Raw genomic sequence first — 13,678 nt, 5'->3', positions numbered from 1 at the left:
CCTAAATATATATTTAAGGGATATAGGCAACACAAAAGCCTATCAGTACTAGAAGTTCATCAATTAAATAACATGGTGAAGACTTGTAGAATAGATAACTGTATTTATATAAAATTAATAAACCATAGACATGTTTCACAATGTATGAATCTTACAAATGTTGATTTTTCAAGAAGCTCAAACCAAATGAAAACATACTGAATGATTCATTTCTATAAAGCTGCGGAACCTGTGAAAGAGGTCAGGATAGTGGCTGCCTCTGATGAGTCAGGGAAAAGACACTGATCGGAACTTGCCTAGAGACCTATTTTTCTTCCACACTTTTCAACTTGGGTTGTATTATAAGGGCACAGTTTGTAACACTTCGTTGGGCTATAAATTCTCATTCTATGAAATTATCTTTCTCTTTAATGTGTTTCACAAGAAAAAAACTTGGTACAGTAAAAACTAGGATACATCTGCTCTTTTCCTATTCCAATGAAAGTTCTTTCCAACAAGAAATAACAAGAAATATTTGATTGATGAAACTTATTAGTAAGCAGTGTTCTTTTTTAAGGTTATGGGTCTGGTGTTTGACTATGGCATAGAACAGTGTCTGAGCAAAATGTCACACTTACCAATAGTAGGATCTATCAAATGTCAGAAAATGTATTCCCTTAGCTTCCCAAATGCCCCCACTACATTTATAATAATAGTGAGGATGACATCCTAGTAAGTATATATTTTGAATGCATTTCTTTATATTAATATGAACAACCATTTCCAACACTATAAATATAACTAAATAACTCTTACCTGGCATTATCTCTATGCTGAAAAAGACATACAGAACAACTACAGCACTTACTGCTTAACATGTATTTACCATAGAACAGGGTCACGAAAGTCTAATTTAAAACCCTTTGTCCTTACATAGACGAAGGAACAGTAGAAATCCCTATGTAACTAAAACTGAGAAGCATCAACATACTCCATCCAACTATATCCAACATCAAAGCCTTAGAATACCAATGAACAAGCACCAATGACAAAGGGCAATGTCATGTGAGTTAATGTCATGTGAATTAGCTAAATTTATTATGCATATAAAATTAATTTGAATATGACATTAGTTCGTGTTAAATTGAGTTAAATTAGAGAATATCACTTTTACTGAAAAATTATTTATAACAAAAATGTAAAGCAGATATAAAAAACTAGATTTATATGAATGAATGTATGAAGACTTAGAAAGGTTATTTTCTCATATTTTCTCATATGGAAAGATTCAGAAGAATTTGGAAAGGTTACTCTCCCTTATGAAGGCAACTGTTCATATGTTACATCAACTATAAATCACTAGTCCATTTCTTTAAAAAATTTAAGACTACCTCTTCATAAGTATTAAGATTAATAGAGACAATGATATTTAAAATAAAAAATTATTGCTCCAAGAGAAAGTCAAAAGGATTACTGGAATAGAACATCACTCTAGACTGCCTAGTGAAGAAAGAACTGATGCTTTAAAGGATGATTCTGGGGGACAGGCTCAGGGGATGAAGGTGCCTGCCACCAAGCCAGAGGAGCTGAGTTAAATCCCCTGACCTCACATGGTGGAAGGAAGAAACCAACTCTCACAAATGTATATGTGCAATGTGTCACATGTGCTTACCCACAAACAAAAAATAAATTAAATTAAGATAAATGCAGTCATTCTTTTTAAAAAGATTATTCTGGACAACTGTTCATACACAAGAAGAAGACTAATAGAAAAGCAACTCTTCAAATGAATGTATCAAAAATAGAAACCTAGCAGTTAAGGTGAAGAGTACATGCTCTCTTACAGAGGACCCGCTTCTGGGTCCCAACACCCACATGGTGGCTCACAACTGTCTGTAACTCCAGTTTGGGGAATTCAATAGGAACAGCACACACATACATATACACACAAAAATCTTTTAAAAGTTAACAGACAACTGTCTGTAACTGTAGCAGGAGGCCTCCAAACATGGCAGGGACCCAGAGCCCTGGGATTCAGCAAGAATTCACTTCACTTCTTGGTCTGCAAATAGCCCGCCAAAAGGAGCCCACGCCTTGAGTACCCTGCTCTCCAGACCAGTGACTGTTGACAGACTGCATGGCACAGACCAATCAGAAAACAATATTATAAGCTGACTAAAGGGACTTAGGGGTGGAGAAAAGGGAGTTATAAGGTGTGCCTCCTCCTGCATTAAACGAGTCTGCAGCACCTCGCCTAGTGCTTGCTTCTACCTGACTCCCGGGGTCTGTGTGTCGTGACCCCGTGCCTCTTACCGCCCCCCCCCAATCGGCAGGGGACCGGATCCAGGTTAGGGTCTTCACAGCTGGCCTGAGGAGAACCTGCAACACCTGGCGCCTGAACAAGGACTCCTGCCACGGTGTTGGCAACACCCAGAACCTCCGTTGGTTCCGTAAGTAGGCCCCTGGTCTTGTGTGTTTCTTCGGCTGCTGGAGGGTAAGCGAGTAGCCCCCTCCTCTGTCCCCTGCACGTAACTCCAGTCCCTAGGGATTTGATAGCCCCTTCTGACCTCCGCAGTCATTGCACAACATGGGTGCACTTACCTACATGCAGGCAATACACGCATACACATAAAATAAAAATAATAAAAATTTTTTTAGAAAGTTAAAAGTTAGCGAATGTAAAATTGTGTTTTGTTTGTTTGTTTGTGAAATGGATTCTCACTGTATATAGCCCTGGCTGACATATAACTCCCTATGTAGATGATGCTGACCTTGAACTCGCAGGAAGCCTCTGCTTGAGTACTTGAATTGAAGGTATGCACCACTAGATCTGGCTTATAAAAGTATTTTTAACAGAAAAACCAATCAAACAAACAAGAAACTGTTGGACATGTGATCTTCTGCAAAGTTACCGCACTTTCCTCACACACAGTCACTCAGCAGTAGCTAGGGGGATGCTGCTTCACTGATAAGTGCTGCTGGCAATTAATGGTTTCAGTGACGACCTATGTCCTTTAATGCACTGGTACAATCCAGCAAAAGGAAAACCTCCCACAAAGCTTTGTTGAAAAATGAAGGAAGGAACTGCATCAGCCTGCTATGAACAGACCTGGCTTGATCACAACGTTAACTCAACCTCTTGTCATATTCCTTGGAATCTTTCTCTTAGAAATATTTTTTTCAGATCCTGGTATGTATCAGAGGTTATTCTGGAAGCAATGGTAAAACAAACAAGCAATCAAACAAAAGATTGTTCTAGTACCAAAAGCACAAGGCTCTCTTTCTAAAGCTAATCTTCTAAGATCAGTTTGAAGTTCACTTCTCCAGCCAAGGAGCTTGAACCCATCATGTAAAGTCTGGGAAATGTTTATATACATTCAGTTGCACACGAATAAACCCTGCCTCAGTGTTATCCTCATAAATGCCCCCTTTTCAGGAATGAATGCCTTTTGCAGCATCAAAGATAACCTAGCAACCAGAAGATCAACAATAACCCAACACAATTTTGAATGCTACCTTTCAGAAAACTGCAACCCAAAGTTATGTAAGACAAAACAAGCTTCTTGTGCACCAAATATTCAAAACTGGTATCGAAAAAGCTGCCTTGCACTGTGTTTCACAACCCAAGTTGATGTAAAATTCCATTTTTCCTCTGTGATGCACAAGAGAAATAAAAACAGCAGGGGAAAACATTATGTTCTTGCAACATAGCTGCTCGGCTTCATTTCTGTAGCTTGGAAATGGTGGGTGCTTTGCCTTTTTCTGATAAATTGGCTCTACAGCCCACATTTAAAACAACACACACTGGACTTCAACAGGAAGTTTGGACTTGATTAGTTCAAGATAAAAGGATGCAAGGAAAGCCGAATACCATTCTGAGCCAATAATTATACATGTAATGGAGATGGAACAATATAAAACATTCATTCTCTAAGGTACTAATGATAAGTAGAAAAAAAAAAAAACCTTGCATCTTTCAGCTAAGTTTGTTTATTGCCTGAAAACTCAATGTAGCAATTCAAGGCCAACTGACAGGAAATTACAGTTTCCTGGTTGACATCAATTCAATCTTCGGTAATAGTTCTGAAATGGAGTTTCTAAGCACTGAACAGAGAGAAAGTACACGCAATATTCTGCAATAATTCAGGTCACAACCTAGATAATATAACACATATTATGGGATAAAATTATGATGTATTTTTACAAACATGCAGTGCTTTATTATGTAATGTTAATCAAACCTTTTATTTGATCAAGTTCTTACATTTAATCTGTACGTAGCCTTGGTAACTTAGAGAGCACTGGCTCCCAAATGAGAGATTTGAAACACATGGCTATTTCTTGTTGCAAGAGCAAACAATCATTTCATCTAGGCAATCATAAAAGTAAATATGCTAAAAATTGGCAAGATTAGAAAAGTTTTTAAAAATTAAGTTAAAAGCAAATTGATTTCTCATCTCTCTACTAGATTTTCCTCTATCTAGTTATTTGGGAGAATGAACCTTTCTTTTCTTTTAAACGCATGCCTATGCTCCATCATGTATATTACTACTTTTTCAAACTATCCTGAGAAGAGAGACTGCTAATTGACACCCAATATACACTTTACAGTTATTATATAAAGTTTTAGCTGTGTACATCACAATGAGACACTTCATTTCCCAATTCCCCTGTTTGAAAGATCTGTACATGGCGGATGCTCTAGACAATAGAATACAAGGACATGGGACATATGCTATTTTCAGATGTTATAATTTCAACAAGAAACAGCCCCTGCAGCAGTCTTCTGTCTTTCCCCCTTCTCACTGGCTGGGAGACAGTATCAAACCAGAAAGGTGGCCTCAACCATATGACAAGGATTCCACCTAGAGGATCACAGTAAGATGGAGTAACCTGGGTCCATGGAACAGAACTTTTTACTTGCTCTGGAATGCTGACGCTCTTTTAACTTGCTAGGAGACAAATAACCTTCAATAGATGCTTGTGTTACAGCATGTTTCCCTTTACTCTAAACTCTCAGAAACATTAGCCTTATAGAAAATGTGATATGGTTTTCAGAAGAACCTTCTCTTCAATCCTTTCCCAATGATGGACTTGCATTGCATAACAGAACATGAGCAAAATGATGTAAGTCATTTTTTAATCACTTGTCCTTTTGTCTCCTGTGACCCAGTGAGAAGATCATGTCTCAGGTAGCCACTGGTCCATGAAGACAGAAATGGGGTTGACAAGGGGGCTCAACAAGTAAAGGTGTTGGCTACCAAGTCCAAAGACCTGAGTTTAAACCCCAAGACTTACACTGGCAGAAACAGAGAACAAACTTCTCCTGCAAGTTATCTTTGATTTTTGTTCTCAGGCGCGCACGCGCGCGCACACACACACACACACACACAAACTAAATAAGTGCAATCCAAAAAATAAAAATAGATAAATGAGTAATGCATCCATAAAAACAAACCATGGTATAATGCCAAGTCCAGCTAAAACTCAACTGAGCCATGAACAAGAAAAATGCTTGTTATAAGCAATTGAATTTGGCAGACAGGGAGAATACTAGGGAAACATTAGGTAACATTATTGAAGTAAACCTAACAAATACTTGAAAAAAATGATGACATATTAAATGAAATAATTTGGTCTTTATGAATTCAGAACTGGGAGTTTTGAGAATCTGGATAAGTGCTCAGGGTTTCAATTCAGTTTCTTGATTATCAAGATAAAAGACACCAATACAAGTTGATATATTGTCAATGATCTTTAAGTCTTTAATATCCTAAGGTTTAGACAACGCTTTCTAATTTCTGCTACTTTCTTAGCATGGGCCCTTAGCTATAACCTTGGTGAGCATCTATGATGGTCACCTTTTGGGGGGTCCAAAGGTATAAGAACAAGACTTGGGTTATCAAGGCATTCTGGTTAGTATGCCTGATATCTCTGGCAGAGGTCACTGCTTTCTTCATGTGTATACAACATCCTTCTTCCTTTAGTTGTGGATACTCCAAATCAAAAGTTTCAAAATAAATCAGTAAATAACTCCTCATCCAGAGACATTGTCCAGAATCACTTTTGGCAAGGTATGACTATAGGATATACTTCTGGTTAGTGGTACCAAGGAAGAACTCACAGATGCACTATGCTTAGAGAAAATGGAAATTTTCTCACCTGACCCTTTTCCTCTCAGGCTAAAATATAAATTTTATGGTGATAGCAGTCATCTTGGACCATGTGAGCTCTACATGTAAGGACACAGACACGTGAGTGAGAGTGAATGAGCCCGGGTCACTGCATGGGTATGTTAAGTACTGACACATTATTTTTTTGGATAGGCTACATTTAAACTGCCATAAAATAAGGAAGCATAGACCTACCAACTCCTTATCTTTTAAAGCTGTATTTTGAACAGAGGCGGAGTTCGTTTTACAACATTGTAGATTGTTTCTCCCTTGTGGCATCTCCTTAAGACCTCCTAGGGACATTCTTGTCCTATTTAGGATTAGGATTTATGTTATCTCACTAGCCTCCCCTTCAAGAGGTTTATCTAAATTCCTCTTTAACAGGTTTGCTTGGCTAAATCTGTTGTCATGAGTCACTTTGGAATATTAATTTGGTCTTACTTTCCATCCCATTACTTTCATCAGTCCTGAAACACCCCAGCTAGGTGTGAACTTGAGGCACTCAGTGTCTTGCAAATATAGCTGTTGCACTCTCTTGCCCTTCCTCGAGAGCAGCAGGTCTCATATGGGGGTTCCAATCCCACATGTTTTCCCCTGCCCCTCCTTATATTAAAGCCTTTCCCCTAGTAAAAACATTGCAATCACAGAGACCAACAGCTATTTTAAGAAAAGGTGGACTCTTGGCATGCTGCTGTTTAATACTGGTGGTTTCAATGCTTGACAGCAAAACTTTGTGGTGGATTTAAGTACCGATAGTATCTGGGGATCTGTAATTTTTGCACGAACATACTCATTGTTGTTATAGAACTGTCCATTCTGAACAGAAGGGATAGCAAGAGGGAGAAAGGACAAAGAGAAAACGTTAGAGACTTGTAAAGGAGGAACGAGGAAGGAAAAGGGAGAAAAGAAGAGAGCAGGAAGCTGGAGGGGCCTTGTGAGGGCTAGTGATGTGATGCAGAGGAGACAGAGGGGAGACAAGAGTACTCAGTCAAGCTCTGCAGTTTTTACGCCTAGAAAATAAATCTAACTAGAAGTAGAGTGTATGTTCAGAGGGCAAGTAAATATTGAGTGGATCTTCACTTCTGCAGCCCTAGCCAGAAAAGGGAAGTAACTCAAATACTCCACAGATCTCTACCTTCCCAGGAAGCTTAAAGCAATCTGAAGAAGCACATGGTATAGCAACCACATCATAGACAAGATCTCTTATGAGGACCTGGTCTGAGCAGCTTAAAATGTGTCTGTTTCCTCAGTAAGCAACGAACACTCAGTTGTCTGAAAAGCAGTAACTGTGCTTTATTGACCCAAAGGTAGGAAAATTAACATTTGTATTCCTTTATCATTCTCGTATCCAGATTAACCTTCAGTTGTAGAAAGAAATGTATTTCTCCTTATGATAAGAAAATCAAATTTAGAAAGAAATAATACCTTAAAAGGAAATGAGTCTGAGAAATCCATAGAAATTAAGTATAGAATCCTGCAAAGGTATTTTATGACTTGACTTTGATTTAAAAATCAATCCCTTTGAAATAATGAGAATCCCTCATTTCCATGGAGAAGTTCAATCAAATAATTATTTTTTAGGAAGCTACAACTTAATATTGGGAATCGTCTATATCTATGGGCCTGACAGGAACTGGTCAAAAAGTATTTCACTTTGATTGGAATACACTTTTAATATTTTACTAATGGGTACAGGAATCAGTGAAAGTTGTCATAAAAACAGAATTAAAGCACAAGAAGATAAAGTGCAGAACGCTAGTGATAATTGCAGGAAACGCCACGCACATGACCAATGTTGAAATAACTTCTGATATAAAAAGAATTTCTAGAATCATAACAAAAGCAATATAAAGTACCAAATGACAATAATGTATTGATAACCCATTTATTTGAAGATGATCAAGTACATGTTTTTAAGCATGTATTAATGTAAAAACAATCATAAATTAGGTTTCCCTAGTAATATTGTTTCATAGTCTGATCTGAACAGAATCAACAAGACAACTAGCATGAGAGTATCATTATAATAGACTTAAATTTTAAAATATGTCTTATAGAGGCTGGAGCGATGGCTTGGTGTTAAAGATCACTGGCTGCTCTTGAAGAGGACCCAGGTTTGATTCCCAGTACCCACGTGGTGGCTAACAACCATGTGTAACTCTAGTTCCAGGGAATCCAACACTGACTTCAGACTTCCGTGATCATTGCACAACATGGGTATACTTACATGCATGCAGGCAACACAATAAAACACACAAAATAAATATTTTTAAATGTCTTATAAAGATCAGATTAGTCTTCCAAATATTCTCTCCTTACTTAAAGTATTCTTATTTCCTGTACTCTATCAGTGAAAGGACACAGGTCACAAAACTGAAGATGTATACACACAGATCCACTTGATCCAACTTTCAACAGCAAAACTCACTGATACTCTTTTGAGGTAGACTATCTTAGCCTAATACAATTTTCTTCTCTTACATCCTGCCACACAATGCTTTATAAGTGACACATCAAGTTTTATTAGTGCAATGTAGGAAGAATAAAAGAATAGCAAAACTTATTGGGGAATATTTGTTTAAAATAAATAAGCTTAAAGAGAATGCATGTTAGATAGAAAGGTATAACTTTGGGCTCTAAGAAATTCATGTATGCCTAATTCACTGAGAATAAATATTTAAGACTGATTATGCAAAGGAACACTTTTAAGGGACACAAAATTTGTATAACCAAATACTTTGTCAGTCTAAATGGATTTTCTCTGATCAATACAACTAGTTTTCATACTAGACCTCTAGTATTCTGAAAATGAATGCAGACAGGTAAGGTCAATGTGCCCAAAACACTTAAGCTCTGCTTCCAGTGGCCAGTATGTCAGAGGCTTGATACCTACCTTGGTGTTTTGGGCAAGTGGAGGAACCATTTGGAGTTGAGGCTTAGTGATAAGTTTTGAGGTCACTTAGAAGTGCCCTACAGTGGGGCACTAAGATCTTGGCTCCTTTCTCTTCCTACTTTTGTTTCTCAGCCATGAAGTAAGAGTGGTTTTCCCCACCTGGTGCTCCTACCATGATGTGATAAGCACCTATTAGTGACCTAAAAGTAATGAGTCTGACTAGCCATGAACTGAAACTTCAAACACTGAAGCAAAACAATCCTCTTCTAAGTTTGTTATCTCAAGTATTTGTTTTACTGCTGGAGCACTGATTAGTCATGCACATTTCTAGGGACTAGAGACAATGGTGGAAGATTATAATTGAATTTCTGCCAAAGACTCAAATTAAAAGAACTTTGGATAAATTTAAAGAAAATTTGTAATTATTTCTGCTTAGGAAGTATCATTCTAGAAGACTTACTAGCACCTGGATAACCCCTTGAGACCTATCAGTTAGAGTATGTTGTGAAATTTCATGTGTAAAAATCTTTTTCTCTTAAATTATCTTAGGGGATGGAAAACCAAGAGAAGAAGTTGGCTTGATGCTTTGCCTTGGGCACTAGAGCACACAGGAAAGAGGACGAGGACAGTACCCACTGTCTAGGTAAAGCCATTACAAGGTTTTGCTCAGTTTTTCTTCTACCTCTTCTTGAGAGGAGTCAGTACCTAGAAAGGACAAATGATAATAAGGGAACTCCCCTTGCTTTCCTACCCTACCTCATATCTCATGCTATAGAAGATACTAAGGCTGAGTGCAAACACAGCACCAAACACAAGTGAATTCTTTGTTTCCATCAGAATTTAGTCAAAATTCACAATAGTTAATTATGCTTTGAAACTCCCAAAGTGAGAGCACTGGCTGCTTCAGGACTCACCAAACATATACATGTCCATCCCAGGGAGAGTCTACCTACTATACTATGTCCTGAGGGGTACTTGTTTCTCCAAGGGGCGGGGCCTGCTGCAGAGAATTGGCTGCAGAGAGGGAGCTGCAGAGAGTTAGCCACAGAGGGAGCAGCATTGGCGTGATCTGAGGAGCTGGCCCTGGGGGGCGGGGGGAAATGGCCCCAGTGTCTTGCCCACTGGATGAAAGGGGGCATTTACTAGCCTGGGGCGAGACTGTGGGCCTACAAGGTGTGGGTGAAAGCTAATGGAGACTGTGGGTGGGCCACGGAAGCCATCTGGAACTGCAGGACGCTGAGCCACAGAGCAGAACAGGGCACAGGGTGTTCGCCTTTGTAAGTTACTCTATTTCCCCTGCCCAGGATATAAGCTATGAAAAATTCAGATAAAGATGTGTTATATGGTTTGTCTAATAGCAGGGAGCAAGGGACTCTGAGAGAACTCGGGTGCCATATACTGATGAACCAGTGTGTGTATGTGTGTGTGTGTGTGTGTGTGTGTGTGTGTATACTCACTACTTTTCATGCTTATGACAAAAGAGTTTCTGCTATATCACCTCTCCTCTTTCATTTAAAAGTTCTTTGAAGCAAATTCATGATTATCTTTTTTCATTATTAATGCATGTTATTAACTTTCTATTATAAATATTTTTCAATAGTTTTAATATGTCTGTTTCTTATTATACTAGTAAAATAGCAAATGACTATCAAACAAAACTATGGAGTAAAATCATAACCACACGATCAAGGGATGAAAGAAATTATAAGACCACATAAGTAGAGTTCATGATTATGATACTTGCTGTTTTGACATTGGAGGCTTTTGATAAAAATTCCAATTTCAGTGGTCATTTTATATCTTTTATCATGCATCAATTATACAAAACAATAGATGACATCAATATGTTTTCATACATCTGTGCAAGGACTTGAATCCTATTTAGACACCCATCGCCATTGCTCCTCCACAAAGAGCACTCTTGTACTTTGATCACAGCTTTTAAGTTCTTATTGTTTTGCAGTTTGGAAAAATGTGTGTGTGTGTCTTTGAATTGTAGGTTAAATGAAACATGGAATACAGATAAATATTCACAGCAAGGATGCATCTTTCTTTTCCACACATGGATGCACAGTTTTCTTCTACCCTCTGCTTCTCATTAGTAGTTTCTGCATGTTTTAGCATCTATTTATACTTCCTTTGTGTAATCCAAAAGGAATTTAAATGCTAAACTAGTCATGACTAAGGTATTTGTATACTTAAAACCTACTGAGAATTATCTGTAGCTCACAGTGTAGCTTTAAAATATGTGTGCTATTCAAAAGTGCTATTGAAAATTGAAATAAACATAATTTTTCCAAGAGTATAATGTCATGGCCCCTTTAAGAGTCATATTAAATTTGATATCTGAAGTAGAAGGCAAAATGAGCCTTTATCTAAAACTACTGCCTGCATCCAACATTGGCTACCTGTTGGCAAATGAAAGTGATCTATAAACAGCAAGCTCTCAGAGACATCCCTCATTGCAATCAGCCACTGAAGGCATGCAGTTATACATAGTCCTATTCTTCAGACCTGGGACAAGATGGTTTGAATTCATACACAGAGCACAGTAAACTTAGTTCTTGTAACAGTGGTATGAAATGAGTATAATACTTATTCATTTTACATCTGGCATCACAGGCCTAGCTGCTGGTGATCCTCATTCAGAGGTGGATATGACTGTTCTGTTACCAAGCATACACAAAAGGCAGGGGTTAGACGTCATCCTCAGGCAGGAACCATACAAAATACACATGTCCAGAACATGGCAACAGGAAGCAGACATTCAGCTGGTAACCCCTGACTACTGCTGACATTATAACCCGAATTCACTTCACATAAAATAATTAGGAAGCCCAGTTCTTTCAGCTGCTATGCAAAATAACAGAAGCCAAACAGTGTGTTGTGGAGACAACCAGTTCACTTTTTGAGCCAAGTGATGTCTTGGGTGAAAACATGCAGAAGAGAGAATGTATTATTTATTGGACATTCATACTACAAGAGAGCAAGAAAGAAAAACCATGTCTCAAAGGAAATAACAAATCAATAAAAATTCACTCCATTCTGCTTCAAATAAGACTCTCAGAGGATTATTCTCTACCTCTGTAATAAAAACTGTGCATCACTGTTAGAATGCAATAATAGTTCATCTCCTACCCTTCCTGTCTTTTCAATGAAAGGAAAAGGATTTCTAACACTTTAACTGAAGGTGACACAGGTGACATTGCAGTTAGCCATATGAATACTGTGCTCACATTTCACTTCATATATCACTTATAATGAACATTAATCAGGCATCGTTATTCCTTTGTAGATTTCTATTATTTGGATACTAAGTATGACCACAAAAACTCTATATTCAAATCCTACCATAGTCACATACAATTTCTAGCATACTCTGACAAACAAAAGCAAAACACACAGAATAAAATGCCTATCTGCCTACTCAATATTTTTAATAAACTGTTTTTCCATATTTTTAAATCACAACCAATTAATTTACTTTTGTTAAAGGTCTTTTATAGTCCTGCTTTACTATGAAGGACAATGCTTTGGGGAAAGGAATTGCATAGCTGCTCCCTGATAGAGGTTGGATATCTGTTCCATGATAGGAATTTTAATGGTTCTTCAAGAATATCAAATACTTAAATCTTAGATGACTTCACACATCACACCAAAAACACTGACATTTCATCTACCCTGAAAACTACCACAAAAATATGCTGCCTACAGCCACCAGCATGTCCTTTTTCCCTTTCTGAGCAGCTGCATTTGTTTTTAATATAGTCTCAGAGTTGCATACTCTTTTTTTTGCATTCTTATATTGTGATTTACTTACTTATATTTTAAAATACACATAAAACACTAAGTGCCCATCAGACTTTATAGTAAAAGCTTTTCAAATACTAGCATTCCTTACATAAATAAAAACCGTATAAAACAGGTGCTTTTACTATCCCCAGAGGTGACAATGCTGCAACTTGGCAGAATCTACCATCACCTGGGAGATGAGACTCTGGGTATGTCTCCGGTGGATTAGCTTAAGTATATTAACTGAGGTGGGAAGAAGTCCCACTGTGGTGGCACCATCTCTCAGCAGGGGATCTTGGGCTGTACAAATTAGAGAAAGAAAACTGAGCAGCAAGTGTTCATTCACTGCATTCTGTTTCCCAGATTGGTATGTGATGTGACTAGCTGCTGCCTTGACTTTCTCACCATGATGCTGCCTATAGCATCGCGAACTGTGAGCTAAAATAAACCCTTTCTCTCCGAAATTGTTTGTGTCAAAGTATTTTATCGTAAGGCCAGGAAAAGAAACCAAGACACTATATTATAAATAAGTCAACTGATATGCAGAATTTAGTTTGGCCAAATTTACAGCATACTGGCCCATCAATGAATGGTGAAGTTGAATTTGGAACCCCAGGAATTAGACATCACGAGACAGAGGTTGGCACTAATCATGCATACCATTGATGGTAAGCTACCTTACACATGTTTTTATGTATCTGAAAATATACTGATGCCCTCGATTCAGAGATTCATCAAAGTCAAGTGAAAAGACTAATTACACATACGAAAAAAGGTTTTATTACCAAAGATACAAGGAAAAATTTAAACAGTTTTTGCTTTATACTCTAAAACTAGTTTT

General features: G+C 37.8%; 1 protein-coding gene across 1 annotated transcript in view; it reads right to left on the bottom strand.

The window, feature by feature from the left end:
- Positions 1 to 13,678, bottom strand: part of Nav3 (neuron navigator 3) — an 838,810-nt gene that overhangs the window by 630,985 nt on the left and 194,147 nt on the right. The window lies entirely within an intron of this gene.

Source organism: Nannospalax galili, unplaced genomic scaffold, assembly GCF_000622305.1.
Source record: "Nannospalax galili isolate Female #2095 unplaced genomic scaffold, S.galili_v1.0 scaffold390, whole genome shotgun sequence".
Lineage (NCBI taxonomy): Eukaryota > Metazoa > Chordata > Mammalia > Rodentia > Spalacidae > Nannospalax > Nannospalax galili.
Note: the sequence above shows the minus strand (reverse complement) of the source record. Positions and strands in the feature narration are given on the sequence as shown.